This window comes from Drosophila albomicans, chromosome 2L (genome assembly GCF_009650485.2).
Source record: "Drosophila albomicans strain 15112-1751.03 chromosome 2L, ASM965048v2, whole genome shotgun sequence".
Taxonomy (NCBI): Eukaryota; Metazoa; Arthropoda; class Insecta; order Diptera; family Drosophilidae; genus Drosophila; species Drosophila albomicans.
Window position 1 is genome coordinate 528,657 of NC_047628.2, and position 19,523 is coordinate 548,179.

Sequence of the window (19,523 nt, forward strand, 5' to 3'; positions counted from 1 at the left end):
AAACAATTAACAATCTCCGTTTGTCGTAATTGACTCAAATGAAAGCAAACAATAAATAAAACAGTAACGGTTAAGGCAACAGCAATTATAAAACAGCAAGCATAGCGGCAGCCTAAGACAGCAAAGCAAAGCGTTGACAATTGCGACTCAGTCAGCAATGTTAATTAGAGATGTGAGACTTTACGATTAGTATTGCATTTTACCGAAAATAAACATAGTATGTACATATACACATATATATGTATACATACATAATATGATTTCAGTTATTTGAAGAGTGTTTGTGCCATTGTTTTAGTGATCTATGGACTTATTTGAACGGTTCTGTGTTTATTTATTTATGGCGTGATTATACGCGCAGCATCAATAGCCGAGACGATCTAGCCATGTCCGTCTGTCTGCCCGTCTGTCCGTATGAACACCTAGATGATAAGATATGTACATATGTCGCCTTGAAACGTCATATCCCCGCGCGGATATATGGCATTTTTTGTTCGGCGGAGATACATACATATGTCGTTTTATTAGCGTCTCATCTTACACTTGAATGAATTATGTATTATGTATAATATATAATATATATGTATGTCGGAGAATAAGGATTCGGCACAGGAGTGATTGGCTCTTCATATCCTTGCATGATCTCTTTTTAATGGCACTTCGCACAGCAAGTCTCTTGCAATGTTCTTCGTCTCGTAACTCGAAACCATCTGTCTCTCTTCGCCAATTCTTCTATTTCACCACAACTATTTCGTCAGCATTCTTACATTGTCTCTATTGCATCAGCCAAAGAACTGCAAGCGCCATGCTCATTTGAGCTTGTATCAAATGATGCTTTGTCCATTTAACATTATGTTACCTAACATACTTTCCGTTAACTTTCAAACTAAACATATCTATATCTGTAATTCTTCGACATGTACATATATATATATATACATACATACGTTTGTTTTTAACATATGTACCCAGCCAGCAATTGGAAGATCGTTTTTGAATTAATCACCTTGACGAGTCTTCTTCGAGCCATTGAAATGATTAAAAAAAGATTCCTTTTATGCGCGACTAGAAAATGAATCGAAAATGAGTCGTAAATGATCTTCATATACGATTTATAAAATAGCAAAAACAAAATTGTAAAGCAGTCGAAAATTGGTCATCCAGATGATTGAAATGAGATTATTTGTTGCTTTGCACTAACATTCTGCTCTCTGCCTTATCTCGTTGATCTTTTTCAAACTACTTTTCACCAAATTTTAAGGGGTTGCTGAAATGTTCTGCATTTTTAAACTCAGTTTTAGTAACTTTGTGAGCTCAGTGAGATTAGGTAAAGTGAAAAGAATATGTCGTCCAAAAATATTAGAAAATTGGCAAAAAAAACAAGCCAAACAATTATTAAGCAAAGACATTGTGTTGTCTGCATTAAAAAAAATGAATACATGGCAGATGACACAAATGAAGAACTTGTCGCAGAAAATAACATTGAAAATTATAACGACTCAAGCGCGTCAAGTGAAAAAAGTTCTATTATGAGTGATTTCAATAGTGAGAGTGAAAATAAAAGTGAAAGTGAAAACGAAATAATAAGTTTGTGCGAAGAAATGTCAAAATGGGCTACCGAATTTGGAGTAAGCTTTGCTGCACTTAATGCATTGCTCTCAATATTACGAAAGTGCAATATAACAGTGCCAAAAGACGCTAGAACCATTTTGAAGACTCCTGGCTCTGTTACTCAGAGAACAGTTGGAGAAGGAACGTAGTAAAATGCGGATTAACGGACTTTTTGACTCTACAAGATTGGAAGTTACCGAAATTGGTTTTGGACTTCGGTATTAATGGCCTTCCCTTGCTCAAAAGCAGCTCTAAACAAGTATGGCCAATATTGGCCAGCGTTGCAGACACAACCTACGTTTTCCTTGTTGGCGTGTATGAAGGAACTTCTAAGCCAAGTTGCGCGATGAATTATTTACAAGAATTTATTTCTGAGTTGAAAATTGTTATGCAAGAGGGTTTTTTGTTTTCTAATAATTTGTACTAAATTTCTGTTCGCTGTTTCGTAATGGATGCACCGGCAAAGTCTTATATTTTGGGAACTAAGGGACATAGTGGATACTATTCATGTGGCAGGTGTACTCAAAAACCAGAAATCACTAATTCACCTAGAACTAATTATTCCTTCAGAAATAGGACTCAGCCAGAACATCACCTAAAGCAATCTCCATTAGAAATGTTAAATATTGATATTATATCACAATGTTCTTTAGATTATATGCACGTTATATGTTTAGGTGTGATGCGGACATTGTTGAATGCATGGGTAAAAAAAAAAGGTGCAGACTTTTCGTTAACATCGTGGAAAATCGATTCTATTTCAAAAGAGTTGCATTTTAATAGAAACAACATGACAAGGGAATTTAAAAGAAAACCTCGAAGTTTAAAAGAACTAGACAGATGGAAGGCAACAGAGCTTAGACAATTTGTTCTTTATACTGGACCTTTTATATTAAAAGAAGTTCTTACTGCAGAAAGGTATGCTCATTTTTTAAAATGATCTTTAGCCTTAAGAATTCTTTTAGATAAATATGACTGTAAGCTTAACAATTCATGTGCTGAAAATCTTTTGTGTTTGATACACCAAGGCTTTATGATTTATCCTTCATAATTTATAATTTTCATTCATTATTACATATTCATGAAGATGCCAAGCTTTATGGATCTCTAGAAAGTATAAGCGCATTTAAATTTGAGAACCATTTAAGTAAAATTAAACGAAAGGTTAGGAAAGGTGATAGTGTAGCAGTAGAAATTTATAAAAGACATGTAGAAAGTAGCTATATTTTAGAGAAGGAAGTAGGATATGAATTGCATGCTAGTTTTGGAAAAACTAAAAAGGGAAAAATATAAAATGTAAATGTGAAAGGTGTTATTTTCTCAGTCCGAGAACCCGATAATTTTTGTTTAGTAGGAAATAAAATTCTTAAGATTACTGAAATACAGAACTGTAATAATATGCCAGTTTTTTTTTGGAATGGCAGTAAATAACTTGACGCAAGCTTTTCTTCAACCAATTGAGTCGAATAATTTTCAAATGTATTGTGCGGCTGATATAACATTTGATGACAAAATTGAGTTTTTAGTAAACGATATTCTTAAAAAAAAATTATATGTTTACGTAATTCTGCGACCCTTAGTTTCTTATTTACACCCCTTGTGCACAATGTCTGATAACTATTATTCATCGGAAAATTTTCAATACGCACAATTGAACAATTCAACATCATGTAAGTAGAGCATAATTAAATACAATATCTTTCAATAACGATATTACTTTTAGTGCAAAATGATGCCAGATTTGACAAAATAACTGATATATTACTTAAAATACAAAAAGAAAACCGAATTTTAAAGGCTGAAGTTGTGGAGCTAAAGCTTTCTATTACCAAATTGGCAGAGGAAGTGATTACCGTAAAATTAGAAAATAGAAAACTTCACAGCACCAGAGGGCAACTCACGGATGATTTGCCAGACTTCATTCACCAACATCAATGAAATTACCAACTTTGATAACGACGTACAGCAGGATAATGAAAATTACAACAATTTGTAAGTATTGTATATGTCAATCAATTTTAATTTGCTATAAATAACCAAATTTTTAGAAACAATTTATAGGGAAAACTGGTGGAGAAGGACCAACTCAATTTTTGAGGGCAGCAATTCGAAACGTATTTTCTGACGAATTGGCTACCTTATATAGTTGGAAAGGAACCAGCACAAAGCCAAGCGCTGAAAAGTGCTTCCTTATAGCAATAATTAAAAGTAAGAAAATATTTCTATTATTGGTGAAATAAAATTAATACCTTTCTCCTCCTAGATATTTGCCACCTAAAATACAATTGTACATGAACATAGTTTTTCGTACATGCCAAAGACCGTGTTAATAAAAGAAAGCGTGTGAATTAGTTTAGTTGCTATCTGATATACATCATTTGTTAAAATTTAATTATCGTTAATTTACTACATTATTATTACTTTACTATTTTCTTACTTTATTACTACATCTTACATTTCTTAAACAATTTTTTTTGTACATACCAAGGATCGTGCAACAAGAAGAAAGCGCGTGGAATAGTTTAGTTTTTATTGATATTATTTGTTAAATTTAAATTATTGTTACTACTACATTCTATCTTATATATATATATATATATATATATATATATATATATATATATATGTAACAAAGTAGAGTAATTTATTGATAGAAAATATAAAAGTAATGAAGTAATGATAAATTAAACAGAATAATGTTCAACACGATTTGAGGACAACTGTTTCTATCAACGCAGACACACCAACTGCTTCTCGTCGATCTTGCTTTCATTATCAGTGCTGCCATATCCTTTCACTAAGCTCGCGTTGCCACTCGTTGCCACCCACCAGTAGTGCCACACTTCACATTCGGTCATCCTGATTAGCATCGTCTGTCCCAGACGACAGGCAATCATCGTTGTATCCGACGTACTTCCACAACTTCACATTGTCCGAACTTGTGTTAGTAATATTGGGTCCCTCTGTCTGAGCAGCTTTTCTGATTTCAAAACGCCCATTGCCTTTTATTTTAATTACCTCATATGGACCAAGGTAATTACTGGCTAATTTCTTCCCAGCAAGGAATTGTGTTCGCTTCACAGCAACTAAGTCACCTTCTTTGTATCCATATTCCTGTTTACGCTTTTTGTCATACTGTTTTTTATAGACTTCTTGTGCCTTCTGAATATTCATTTTGGCCGCTTGACGCAGTTCATCTCTTTTATTTTGGAAGTCTATTACGAGCTCTTCTTCCAGCAGTGATGTCAGCTTGTCGCTTATTTTATTTTGAATTCGTACTCCAAACATCAACTCAAACGGCGATTTTTTGGTTGTACAATTAACATGCGAATTGATAGCTCTTTGAACCTGGGGTACAAACTTGTACCATTTCGTTGAATCTTCGGCAGACAATTTGGAGACTATTGACAAAATGGACCGGTTAATTCGCTCGACTTGTCCATTACCTCGAGGAACGCCAGTAGTGGTAAGGACATGTTCAACTCCATTCGATTCGGCGTATTCTTTAAACGAAGCTGACGTGAACGCTGCTCCTCTGTCAGTTATCATTCGGCACGGGTTCCCAAAAGTAGTTGCCCATTCTTGTAGTTTCTTCAAAACCTCTTCAGATCCAGTTGACTTCACTGCGTACAGCCACACGAACTTAGAAAATCCATCAACAACGGCAAGGATAAATTTGTATTGTTTGGCTGTTGAATCCATTGGCCCCAAATGATCTAGGTGAAGCGTATGCAACGGTTTATCTCCTTTCTCGATACAGTTGAGGTAACCATCCTGTTTGCCCAGCTTCTTGTTGGTTATTATGCAAGGTATGCAGGCATTAATAACCTGTGCCACTTTATACTCCAAATGTGGGATCCAAAACTGCTGCTGTATTTCATGAATTGTCTTTTGTACAGCAAAATGACCAACAGCATGAGCCTCATTAATCACTTCGTGTTCCATCAACTTAGGTACAGCAAAGAGATCATTCCCATCGACTGTCTTGTACAAAATACCTCCTTTCATTTTAAATCCATCATAAGGGCGCGACTTGAGTATTTCGCAAATAGCTTTCATGCCTGAATCCCTCTCCTGAGCGACCTTCAACCTTGTAGACATCTCGGATGCTATGGTGTAGACATTATATGCGTACCGGCTCAAACAATCAACATGCTTCATACGTTCTCCAGATCTGTGCTCTATCTTGAAATTGAAGTCTTCCATGTAGAGTATCCACTCTGCCACTTCACGAGGAATATTTTTCTTTCCCACAGTTTGCGAAAACGCTGCATTATCCGTCAGCAACTTAAATTTTATGCCAAGAAGATAATATCTAAATTTTTCCATGGCAAGATAAGCAGCTTTCACCTCCAAAATATAGCTATGGCGTTCCGATTCACTTGGTGTCGTCTTTTTACTCCAATAAAATACAGGGTGAAGTTCACCATCGAATTTTTGCAGCAGTGTCGCCCCGAAACCATCTTTTGAAGCATCCGTATGCAACTCTGTAGGTGCATCTCTGCAGTAAATGCGTAACACAGGTTCCTGGGATAAGGCATCTTTCAACTGTTTGATTGCGTTTACTTCCGCTGCTTCGATTGCAAAAACTGAGTCCTTCTTCAACAAATTTGTGAGCGGGCGAGCGATGTGAGCATAATCTTTTATAAATTTTCTAAAAAATCCTGTTAAACCCAAAAACGACTGTACAGCTTTAACATTCGTTGGCAGCGCAAAGTGTTTGACAGCTGCAATCTTTTCACCTCCAGGCCATATTTTGCCACCTTCAACGACGTGACCCAAAAAATTAATTCTGGTTTGCAGAAAATGACATTTCTTCCATTTTATGCGCAGATCATATTTAGCAGCCTCTGCCAGCACCAATCTAAGCTTGAACATACATTCATCCTCCTGCTGACCGTATATAATAATGTCATCCATATATAGCTGTAGAACGTCTTTGTGAATAAGATCTTGAAACACGCAATTGATGAATCGCATAAAAACAGCTGGCGAGTTGCAGTATCCAAACGGCGCTCTCGTAAATTCAAACAGGCCCTCTTTCGTTATGAACGCAGTGAATTTTTGGCTTGATTCTTCTATTGGAACATGGAAAAAACTGTTTTCTAAGTCCATTACGACAAACATCTTTGCAGCCTGCAGCTTTTCAAGTACGTCGTCCATCACAGGTACGGGGAAGCAGTCCTTTAATACCATGCTATTAAGTTGGCGGAAATCAACACAGATTCTGTATGTAGCATCTTTTTTTCGGACTACGACGACTCTGCTAGCGAAGTTGGATGTTGATTTTCGGACGATGCCTTCTTCTAACCAGCTCTCGACTTGCTTCTGTATGGCTGCACACTCTGTAGGTGGATGACGACTGGGTTGTTGACTAAATGGCGCAATCTGCCCATCAGGTATAATTTTGAGCTTCACGGGGCATTCGGTTCTCGGCTCGACTGGGCGGTATTCCCGAATCAGCGACTCAATGAGCGGTTTGTACTGCGGGGGAGCATTTATATCAACTTTTGTTTCAACGATATTATAAATACTCATCTGATTAAAGTCAGCGTGATCCTCCTGAGCTGACGACGACGAAAAGTTAAATCCGTTTTCATTCAGGGCAAAATGAAACTTTGACACAAAATCATATCCAACCAGTGCATCAAATTCAATCTTGTTGTCTGGTACCACAATGAACTTTTGAAGCGACTGGACATCGTCTACAGTTACGGCTCCTTCGAATTCGCCCAATGGAATTGTGCTGACTTTTCCCAAACCACGCAGAACAGAAGTACATTTATTGAGCTTCACCGCATTCAAGCGTTTATAAACGGAGTATTTCATAATAGATACATCGGCCCCTGTATCAACCAGGCATGATATCTCAACGTCGTTTATTTTTATAATTTTTAGTCGCCAATCCGCCTTAACAACTTGGACGGCCTTTATAGCATTGGGGCAACGCGATGAGATGTATGTCCGTCTTCTTGACATTTGAAACATTTTGTTTTAGATGTGCAGTCTTTACGCAAATGATCGACTGAACCGCAATTAAAACAACGAGATGTTTTTTTTAGATTTCTCGCTATTCTGGTTACGCTTTCTTTCTTTGTTATCGTCTTTTTGGCTTTTAACATCTTTTACACACTCATAGTCACAGTATTTTTTTTGCAACCGTACATGCTATATTTAAACTCTTTTGCAATATTTAAGCCATTTACTATGTAGCGAATAATTGACTTTGTTTCGACGTTACCCAAGGCAGCAATTTTTCTCATCTGCAGCACATATTCTTGGAAACTTTCAACATCTTGTTTCTTCCTTTCGTTCAGTTTTGTATGTATCTCTGCACTTTCGTACTCTCTTTTGAACTCTTTTAACAGCCTGCTTTTTAGTTCTCCGTAATTACATACAAATTCAGATTCAAGAAACAACTGAGCCGTTTTTGTCATTTTCGATCGCGCATTTACGTATTTTTGTTTCTCGTTTAACCCGTATGCGTCTGCGTTTAGCTCGAAATTATTAAACCAATATTCCACTGGCACTGACTCTCCATCAAAATCTGGCACAACTTTAGAAAACCCTTCTACCGACACTTTTGGCTCTTGCCGGTCTATCTCATCGGCTTGAATTTTTAAGTTTAATAATTTATTGATCGAAAACTTTTTTTTGCTTGCAACTTCCAATAATTCTTTTTCTTCTTCTTTATAAAAGTAATGAAGTAATGATATATTAAACAGAATAATGTTCAACACGATTTGAGGACAACTGTTCCTGTCAACGCCGACACACCAACTGCTTCTCGTCGATCTTGCTTTCATTATCAGTGCTGCCATATCCTTTCACTAAGCTCGCGTTGCCACTCGTTGCCACCCACCAGTAGTGCCACACTTCACATATATATTCCATCGATTCACTTTGTTTTTAATCTTTCACTTTTTTCTGTTACTTCAATATCGTCGATGTTGTTATATTATGAAGCATAGTTGAATTCTTTTCAATTATGTTAACCTCTCGGTATTTTCATTCCGGACATTTGATTCCTTATTGTCATTTGGCATATCAGTTTGATTTATTCCTTAATATCATTCAGGATATTTGATATTCAGAATCTTCAATACATTTTAGGAAATGATTACACTGTTCCTGTCAAATTTTATTGTCATTCACCTACATCAAGTTTCCAGCAGTCTGTTTGGAATAACATACAGCACATCCTCCATCGTCATTATTATTTGAACGTTGACGTAATAATGGCAGTACCATCAAGTGGCCCAGCGATACCAAGCCCGGGCTTGTTGACGAGCTTGCATTAGTATATATATATATGTGTCGGAGAATAAGGATTAGGCACTGGCTCTTCATCTCCTTGCATGATCTCTTTTTAATGGCATTTCGCACAGCAAGTCGCTTGCAATGTTCTTCGTCTCGTAACTCGAAACCATCTGTCTCTCTCCGCCAATTCTAACATACTGTCCGTTAACTTTCAAACTAAACATATCATCATAACATCTGAAATTCTTCGACACATATTTAGTGAAAGCATCTATTTGCACTATCACGTATTCTTTGATGTCATTTTTGCCACTCAACTTGCCACTTATGTCCATGTGCACAGTATGCCATGGTATGGAAACTTTGGGTATGGGGTGTTGTACTATTTGGGCCTTTCCCGACGTTGACTTTGAAAGCTTGCAGGTGATGCAATTCTCAACAAATTCTCGCACATATTTGGACATATTTGGGAACCAGTACTGCTTATATACCTTATCTAGTGTTTTCTCCCACCCCAAATGCATTATGGCCTCATGTGCGTGATTAATCAGAGACCTCCTAAATGCTCGCGGTATTACCGGCAGACATCGACTTCCTCCGTATCTCTGTATTACTCTATACAACATGTCTGACCGCATTTCGTACGTCTTTGCATCTTCATGTCTTAGTTCGTTATTTTGCAACTTTGTTATTAAGTCTCTATCTCGCTGCTGTTCAGCAAGTAGCCAGTTATCAGTAATATCTGCCATGCATACACGTACTTCCGTTATTTTGGTAGACTTAGTAACCTTGTCAATTGGTAGTGGATTGTGCGAAAGGAAATCTACATGTGCCATACTGTTTCCTTTTCTATATTCTACCTCAAACTCAAAGGACTGCAGATATGCCCACCAGCGATGGACCCTTGGCGTTAATTCTATTTTATTGCGGCTAGCTTTGAGCGAATTACAATCCGTGAAAACGACAAATGGACGACCCTGCAAATAATGACGATGTTTCACTGCGTTGTACACTGCCAGTGTCTCCAGTTCATATGAGTGGTACCTTGTTTCAGCCCCTGTAGTACACTTGCTATAATATTCTATAACTCTTGGTTTGCCGTTTATCTTGTGCATTAAGATAGCTCCATAGCCATCTGCACTAACGTCGGTATGGAGTTCAAAAGGGTATTGTGGGTCATAAATGTTAACAAATATAAGGGCTTCATTAATTCAGGAAATCGAGGAACGAATTGTCGAAAGTAGGAAGGAATGCTTGAATTTTTCGCGGGTTTGGTCTTATTTCGCCGTTTTCAATTTTATACCCTAAGTATTCAACACTTGGCTGCAAGAAGGAACACTTTTCTATATTGTAAGAGAAGCCGGCATTAGACAACCTTTGCAATACCTCCTTAAGTCTATTATAGGCCTCCTCTTTTGTGCTAGAAACAATTAAGACATCATCAATGTAAACAATTGCATACGAATATGCCACTTCACCCAAAGCACGCATTGTGGCTCGCTGAAATACAGATGAAGCACTCTTCAAGCCAAATGGCTTTGCTATAAATTCATATTGGCCTTCTGTCGTAACGAATGCTGTGCGTTCTATTTACTCGGGGTGTATTGGTATTTGGTAAAAGCCGCTCGCCATGTCAAGGCTTGTAAAATACTTTCTACTGCGCAGTCTATCAATTTGGTCCGATATTAATGGTAACGGATATTTATCGGAGACCGCATTAGCATTCAACTCACGATAATCGATACATAAACGATCACTGCCGTCCTTTTTCTTTACCAGCAGCATTAGGCTCGCGAAAGGAGAACAGCTTGGACGTATGACTTTTGCTGCCAGAAGTTCTTGTATTTTTCCTCTCACTAATATCTTTTCTTCCACGCTTAATATATACGGACGCCGTTTTATTGGCATCAATCAGACGGATCTCCAATTCACTCGTCGGTTAGGTATACCCTTTATGAATGTTGATGCGTGCGGTTTTAATATTTCTGCCAGTTCGGCTCGGTCAGACTGAGTTAGATTAACATCACTATTTATGGAGTCCATAAAATTCCACTCAACAGTGCTAGACAGGGTATTAAAGTGTTAATTTTGTGTAAAATAAACTTATTGGCATCTATAGTTACGCCAAAGCCCTGACCTAAGATTTCACGGCCAATCAGTGCATCGTGCTTCAAATATTTGTCCATGACAACGTGAAACAGGGTCTCTATCGAAAACTCACATATCTTAACAGTGGTAAGAATTTGCATTGAACATGTTACTGAACCTTCACCTATGCCGCTTATAAGTAGAGTGTTATTCATTCTCTTGCCCATGAACTTATTAGTTAATTTTTCTTTTAATAGGGAGCACTCTGCCCCTGAATCAAAAAAGTACGGAACGGGCTCACCATGTTGGTACATGATCCCCTTTGGGTCGACGAGTATTGCGCTTGGTTGACGATGAAGAGGTCGGGCATTTGGTTGCAATATGACCTAACTGGCCGCACTTGTAGCAGGTTAAAGTTGACATATCCCTCTTTGGTGTGGCATTGCCGCGAGTCGAGTTGAATTTTGTCTCACTTGCGTCTCCCGGTTTTCTGCTTCGACATTCTGCCATTTTATGGCCAGGTTTGCCACAAGAGTAGCACTTTCCTTGCCACGATGTTCTCCGCTTCTTTTGTTTGGGGACACTGGTATAGTCTGGTGTCTCACAGTCATTGTTGCTCCAGTTCGCTTCGGGTTTTGATGTTCGTTGTAAACAATAATCGCTGCAGCCGTTTATCTATTTGCGCAGCATGCGCTAACACGATCGATACCGCAATATCTTCGCTGCTCACATTTTTCCACTTTGACAGTAAAGCCGTTACTTGTCTGCTGGCATACACAGACAAACACTCGCTTGGCCTTGGTTTACTGCTGAACATATTAAGCAATATAGCAGCTGAGGTCTCTACACCTTCATATCTTTGGATAAATAATTGTCGGAATTCCAGCCACTTTATTTCACTGTAACAGATCTGTGACAGCCACTGAGATGCTCCTCCTTTCAAAGAGTTGCTTAAACCCATGACGAGAGCGCTACTCTCCAACATGTTCTCTGCCATGATTATGTCAACGGTTTTACACCAAGCAGCGGCATCTGCGTTCGCAGTATCGGGACAAAAGTTTGGAAGCGTTACTTTTCTACTGGGTTGCGTCGCTGTTCTGGGAATCTGCATCGATTAAATTAATTCCCGGAAAGATTTGTTTTGCGCTTCGAATAATGCACGCCATTGATAAATTTTGTGGCGAGACCGACCCCACTTCTGATGTCGGAGAATAAGCATTAGGCACTGGCTTTTCATCTCCTTGCATGATCTCTTTTTAATGGCACTTCGCACAGCAAGTCGCTTGCAATGTTCTTCGTCTCGTCACTCAATGCAGACTGACTAGCAAGCCATCTGTCTCTCTCCGCCAATTCTTCGATTTCACCACAACTATTTCATCATTCTTTTTACATTGCCTCTATTGCATCAGCCAACGAACTGCAAGCGCCATGCTCATTTGAGCTTGTATCAAATGATGCTCTGTCCATTTAACATTATGTTACCTAACATACTTTCCGTTAACTTTCAAACTAAACATAGATCTGTAATTCTTCGACATATGTACAGTATATTTATATATATATGAAGACAAACACAATTAAATACACGATAAATATTCTAATATTAAGATTTAAGGCAAATTAATTTACTATCAAAAATTGTTTCTGCGCCGACTCAATCCTATCTTGATATACCCTACTCTGGGGATTCCAGAGAAGAGGTCTATACTCAAGTATAGGACGAACCAGTGAGACGTACATAGTTTTGGTGATGTAGGGATCGTTGCATTTTTGGAACCAGCGTTCTATGAATCCCAGTACACCCATGGCCCAATTTACAACCCACAGAATATGTTTACCGAAGTTTAGTTTTGCATCAAGCAAAACACCTAAGTCATTCACGGACTCTATTCGATCTAGAGGAGTATCAGTTAAAGCGTCGGTGCCTGTCATGTCATTAGCACCCATCTTAGGTTCGTTGGAAAGAAGGTTGTCTTTCTTAACGACGACCATATCACTGCATGATCCGTGTAGAGGATTGTCTATTGATCTGTTTATGCAGCTCCATTAGGTATTCTTCCTTCCAACAGAATTGTTAATGAAGAGCCTTCAGTCGCTGCCCACGATACTTGATACTTGATTGGTACTTGATTTTCGGTTCCAACACAGAAATAAGCGGGCCACCATTAGGAAATGGCCAGGAATCAAGGCCAGTAGGTCCGTAGTGTCTTCGGACATCGGGGATATAGGTCTCGAATTAAGGAAGGCTTTGATCTTAGATAATAGAGTGGATAACTCTTCGAACGTATACTTTAGAACTCTTTACGCCGGCTTCCCATAACCCTCCAATATGTGGGGCGCCCGGTGGATTGAAGTTCCATGACAGGTTCTGGTGGCCATGGTCGCCATGGTCGCTTCCAGGGATTCGGTCGAGATCACCTTTTCAGTTCCAACGAAGGATGCCCGTTGTGTGATCGAGTAAATTTAGGTTTGCAATTTCTTCTTGTAAATCACACAAATCTTGCATGAATTACGAATTACGAATTTGACGAGGACCTTTAAATTCGGAATCCAGAACATAGAGCGGACCAAACTACTTGGTTACCCCCATGTTAGTATACACAACGGGTGAAATAGACCAACGAAATATGAGAGTACAATTGGATAATTTTCCTCATAGCGCAGCGAGTGGGACGCTCTTAGACGCCCACAAGCCGGTAGCATCCCCTTGCCATCCAGGAATGAATTCAAGTTTAGGACGCAACTTGAAGGGGCCTGTTGCTTGGACTACGATCATTGGTATTCCTTCGGAAAAGTTTGGCATTGCGACACAATTATCAGTCGTGCATGCCAACTGTGGGATGACGTAAGTGAGGTTTCGATATGAAGTCCTGGCTTGGTTGGAGAGCGCTTGTGCAGCAATTGCGTGATTAAGCCCCGATACTCGGGTATGCACGGACTGGAAGAGTCACTTCAAGCCCTGAGTCGATAAATGCACGTGCGGTGCATGTAGCACATAGATGACATATATTAATAACCGCCGTGCCAAGTAGGATAATTGATGCTAATAGGTTCGGAGTGGACTGTAATTGGAATCTATGGCTGGAGTGGAAAAAGAAGAAGCACATTTGTGGGTACTATTACTACCCGATGAAGCAGAATGTTGTACCGCGCTTGCATGTGAAGCAATTGTGCGCACTAGTACACTCTCGGAGTTAATGACCTCTTGTTAAATAGTTTAAGCACAGGCTTTTCTGTTTGATAGAAATGGCAAACATAAGTCACAAGACTTGCCCTTCTAAGTGACCCGGGTGTCGAAAGAGGTAACTCGCTTTGAACTTTGCTGTGGACAGCGGTTCAGTTCTGTGGATTGGAAGTTCGTTTTACATCCTCAATCGCTTTGAGTGTCCGATAACGCTCGTTGAGGATCGTGCTCAAGTCCTGGCATGCTGAAATCTTAGACCTGTGGTAGTTTGGAGAGCTTGGACGAGCACATAAATTCAAGAATGCAATCTACAATTGGAGAGCGAGATTTCGGAGTGCTCGAGAGGGGTTAAGCAGCGCTGAATATGGCACTGCAATTCCTTAATCGCTGCCCCGTACACTTGTAAATCCGTGGATAGGTTTAAGAAAATCTTGAGCTGGCTCGTTACCAGTAAGCGCAAGTTTTCGAACAGCTCACACAGAGCACCCCAAGCTGACGGAAACCTATCGTTTGTGAGCGGAAACTAGGCAATGATTTCGTTGTTCTGAGTTGCCGCCTTGAAATAAAGTAAAACAGTTTTTTAACCGGTGTCAACCTTGGGTTGTTGACATAAATGGCAGTGAAAAGATCACGGAAGGTCGGCCAACGCAAGTAATCTCGCGGAAAACTTCAGTGTCACACGGAGGGAGCCGTCAGCACCCGGAATGCACAGGAGGCGCGGATGCTTCACTTCTGACTGACCCGGCTACTTGGGTAATTTGCCCCTTCCCGTTGGATGGCATCAGCGCACATGGCATAAGCGACCTCGGCATTGTCCCAGAGGACTTGCAACCGGTCACGTCGGATCTCGTACGTATGTACATTGTCGTCCTCGGATGCAGGTCCTCTGACCCGACTCTTAAACTGGACTATTCTGTCCGAGACGGTGAGGAAACTGTTGAGGGCCATAATTCGGGATCTGGTCAGTTGGCCTGACTATGCTGAGCACTTCCAGTTTTTAAAGCGGAAGCGTTGCTGTGGTGTTTCGAGGCGAATTGCAGCTGCAGAAATCATTACTTTCATGTCGTCTTTGAACCCAGAAGGAGCGGGCGAGGCGGACGAAAGACGATGAACTTCATCGGTTGGGACCTTGAAGGAGAACTTGAACTTCACCCCAAAATCTTCTTCTACCAGAGTCTCACAGCAAAGCAAATGTAAAATAATGGAAGTTTGGCTATGCCACAGGATAGTAATCGGGGCCCGACAGAAAGAAACCGGAAGTGTTCATATGTATGTTGGTTGTAGGCAGCAACTGTAACAATTGTTAAATAAAACATCAACTTTTTGTGCAGCTTGAATCTTTATTGTTATGCGCTTGCGAACGGATTAAATTATGTAAATACGTAATTTATGTGGAGTTGTAAGTGTGTACAATGCATAGTTTAATATAATTAGTTGAATGCATAACATAAATAAGTCGTTGAGGAGAGCCATACTTAAGACCATTAACATTTATGTATGCGCGTCTATATATGTAAATATTGCAAACTGTATAGAGCAATATGAGTTTGCAGAAACGAAGTGGAATAATGCAGACAAACGCGTTACGACAGAAGTGGAGCAGTCCAGACGTGTGTATATATATGCTTATAAACAAGTGTTTATTGGTTGCGTTAAAAGCATGTATAGCCAATCAGAAATATCATAATTTGTGTGATCTTTATTAATCTATACTGTGTGAGATATACGATAATTGTCGGTAGAATGCTTAGGTACTTATATATAGAAAAGTGTATTACTTATCTTATTGCTGGGGTCGCACAGTGGATCCGGTCGGGGGCAAGGGTCTTCGGCTTGAAGGACCAATGTCAGCAGTTGCAGCGGAACGACAACAAAAACAGCTCCGAACCTGCAATGCACTATGGGCAAAAAGTCCGGAATTGCGACATTTTTACAATTTTTGAAGATAGAAACATGAAACTTTGTACATACATATACCTAAAAAATAAAGATCGAATTTCGGATTTTTTCTTTTTTCAATTGGACCACGCCTTCCTTGCCGCCCACCTTACCATGAGGTTATAATTTTCGATTTTTTTTCAAAAAATTTGTTTTAAAATATTTTAATGCAATATATTAATTGAAACTAAACTAAATTTATTAAATTAATATATTTTTAGCAAATTCGCATTTTAAATTTGATTTGGATCCATTAAATTAAATCAAAAATTAATTAGAGCCCAATATTATGTTTTGTGACTCCGTACCTTGGTGTCCAGTTAATAATTTATTCTTCACAAAGCTCTTCCTCCAACTCCAGGGAACTTTGCCCAAAAATTTCGAGTTCATTATCTCCGCCTTCTTCTACCTGATTATCATTATTGTCTACACATGCCCATGTTATGTCAATATCAGGAGATTCCAAAAGAGCTATAATATCTCTTGGTAGGCTTTTTTATAGTTTAATCTTTGGTGTTCCTTTAGATTTATAGTTGAAAGCAGTGGGTCAGAGGAATCCAATGCTCTATTAAACACATCTGATATAGTATGCAGGCGGCTGTTTTTCCTTGCATGAGAAAACATATCGAGTTTGTAAAATTGTTTGCACTCTTCTGACGCCCCTAGAAGAAGTACGGAGGTTTCTATAATTTGGTGCCAATGTACTAGTACTTTATGCAAAATTTGAGACATTGGATACCACTTATAAGTATTAACGTATAAGTACATCATGCACCTACTTTAACTTTTGATGGGCATACCTCAAACTCACATAATGTAGCAATTAAAATTATATAAACACTTTTCAAAACGTCATGCAACAATAGCATTAACTTTTCTGTTTCATAGACTAGTTTAAATGCTAATTTTCACTTTAACCTTGGTCCTGCCTCAGTATACGTCAATCGTTTACGACCAGGTTTTTCGCGTGGAAAATCATCTTAAGAATCTCAATTATGAACAAGGATGCAAGCTATTGCGCAGGCTTTTCTGTTGCATTTTCGTAAATTAGTGTTATTCAATCCAAAAATCTGAATAAGCTTATCTTTTACTAAGATTTCCTGAACATCACTTAATTCATTTTTATCGATATTTTGCAAAACAAACTGCTTCACAGCAGTTTTTTGGCGGTTGTTTTTTCTCCAAAAATCAAGCAACGTTGAAAAACAAGACGTAAATACAACTGCAACATTGAGTTTTGTCGTAAATCGGGCAAAAACGGGCAAAAATGTTAATCACTATTTGATTGTTAACAGTTTGGTTAATAAAATTCAGCTTTAATATTGCCTCGACAAGCCAAGACGCACTAGTTACACTCCACAAAAACACAAATACATTTGTTACCAGGGACCTAAAAACATACCAACAACGCAGTGCATGATTGGACAATATATCACATGTACTAAAAATTTAGTGCCAATAATTAATATTACATACCTTGACGACTAAATTCCATATTCAAGCTTTTTTGTTTGATTTAATATTTTAATATAAAATTGACAGAAAAAATCACGAATTTTCCCCCCCATTTTTTTTTTTAGAGGGTCCAGACCATAGTCTTTAAATATGGGCGAATAGCAAATTACCAACGAAGTCTAAAATTTTTAAAAAATATGTTTCAGTATTCTTGAAGTATTCTAATTCAAAAAATAAAGTCAATTTAATGATACCGAAGACAAGAAAAAATGTAAAAATGCCGCATTTTGCGAATTTTTGCACATAGTGCAATGGTAATTGCAACGACTGCAATACAACGGAAACAAGAACAACATAGTAGCGAGAACAACATAGGAATGACGGAGCAACGCCGCCGGCAGAACAACTGCAATTAATAAAATAAGACGGGCTTGTCTCGCAATTATTTTTTATAAATTCAAAGAACTGTCTTTCTTAATTTGTAAAAAAAACACCTACATGTAAGTTAAATTCCAATATGTTGTGAGAAAGAACTTCTTTATTGAAACATTAAAATTGAACTGATTTTACAAAGCTTAAGAATAACCCAATCTGGCTGTGGGATAGCGGCAGCGGCGCTGGCGTACTTGGCGGCGACGTCGGCGTAGTTAGTAGCGACGTTGGCGTAGGCGGATGCATTGTTGCTGTTGTTACAATTTTGTGGATTCAGCATTTAATGTTGTTTACTTAGGACTGGTCGGCGGATGTTTAATTTATTGAACTCGAGTGGTCAACAGTTGTGCAACAATTTGGTTACAATGTTCCACAATTGGTTATGTCAGTGAACTGTGACAATGTTGCTGTTAACTTGTATGTTAACAAGGGGATATAATATGATATTATTAGGTTTAGCCAAAGTACATTAATTTCAGTTTTTTTCCAATTCCTTCCTCAACTGTATAACAATAGACCAGGTTAAAGATTCAGGAGCAGATTTACTAAATATCTTTCTATCAAGATTAACAAACCTTAAACTTCTAGATTTAGGTAGAGCCTGCTCCGCCTAAGAGCGGCGGAGCATAGACCAGAAGAGGTTCGTGGTATATACCGGTATATGTTAGCTTCGTCTCAAAAGTCGCACGGTATGGATGTTGTTCTGGAAAAAGTCAGCAACATCCAAAGTAGCGGTAGCCGTCATATATGCATCTCGGCTATCAACAAAGCCACTTCTGCCAATGGCGAAGACTTCTGCTTGGAAGATTCTACAATGGTCGGGAAGTTCATTAGAATATTTGGAAATCAGGTTGGGCAGTAGACGACCGCATCAACTTCATCAGCCATCTTTGTTTCATCGGTGAAGGTCTTCGGGAATGCATAGCTCCACCAACAGCTCTGTTCCACGTTAACCATATTAATGTGGTCAGTGGAGGTGAGGGGATAGTAGTCTGTGTCTGTACTAGCGCCCCCCTTCACTTCGAGAACTTAAGTTGGCGTCGTCCTGATAGTACCTGTAATACACAGTAACGCTCGACGCTCACTTCCATGATGGATAAGTATGTTCTTTTTTCCGTGGCCTGCCACCACACTAGAATACCATAAGTGAGGAATGGTCGAAGAACAGAGATGTATACCCTTCGCATGAGAGAGGGTGAGAGCCCCCAATTGCAATTTAGCATATTTTCCGCCATGTACAAGGCTCCAATAGCCTTCCTCACGTAGTGTCTATCTTCGGAAGAGACCACATGGGTACCTTTTACCTCTTCGTGAAGTGAATAAGATCCGTTTAGTTCTTCCCGCAAAGTAAGTTCCATACTCGAAGAGAGGGTGTTTGAGTTTTCCCAGTTATCAGAATGATCTTTGTATCGGAATAGGGAATTAACTTCGGAGCCCGGGCGATCTGACATTCGGAAAGGAGTCAATAGACCAAGAGGTAGTGCCAAAACCGGGAGACTTGGAAAGACCTACCAGCCACCATTCTCTATTCCGCAAAATCCCGCGCCCCAAGATT

General features: G+C 38.9%; 1 long non-coding RNA gene across 1 annotated transcript; it reads left to right on the top strand.

Moving 5' to 3' along the window:
• Positions 1 to 3,147: 3,147 nt before the first annotated feature.
• On the top strand, positions 3,148 to 3,935 carry LOC127565063 (uncharacterized). The gene is made up of 4 exons (XR_007954475.1): positions 3,148 to 3,281; positions 3,335 to 3,603; positions 3,660 to 3,819; positions 3,875 to 3,935. It is a non-coding gene; the product is annotated as an uncharacterized LOC127565063 (long non-coding RNA).
• The last annotated feature ends 15,588 nt before the right edge of the window (positions 3,936 to 19,523 follow it).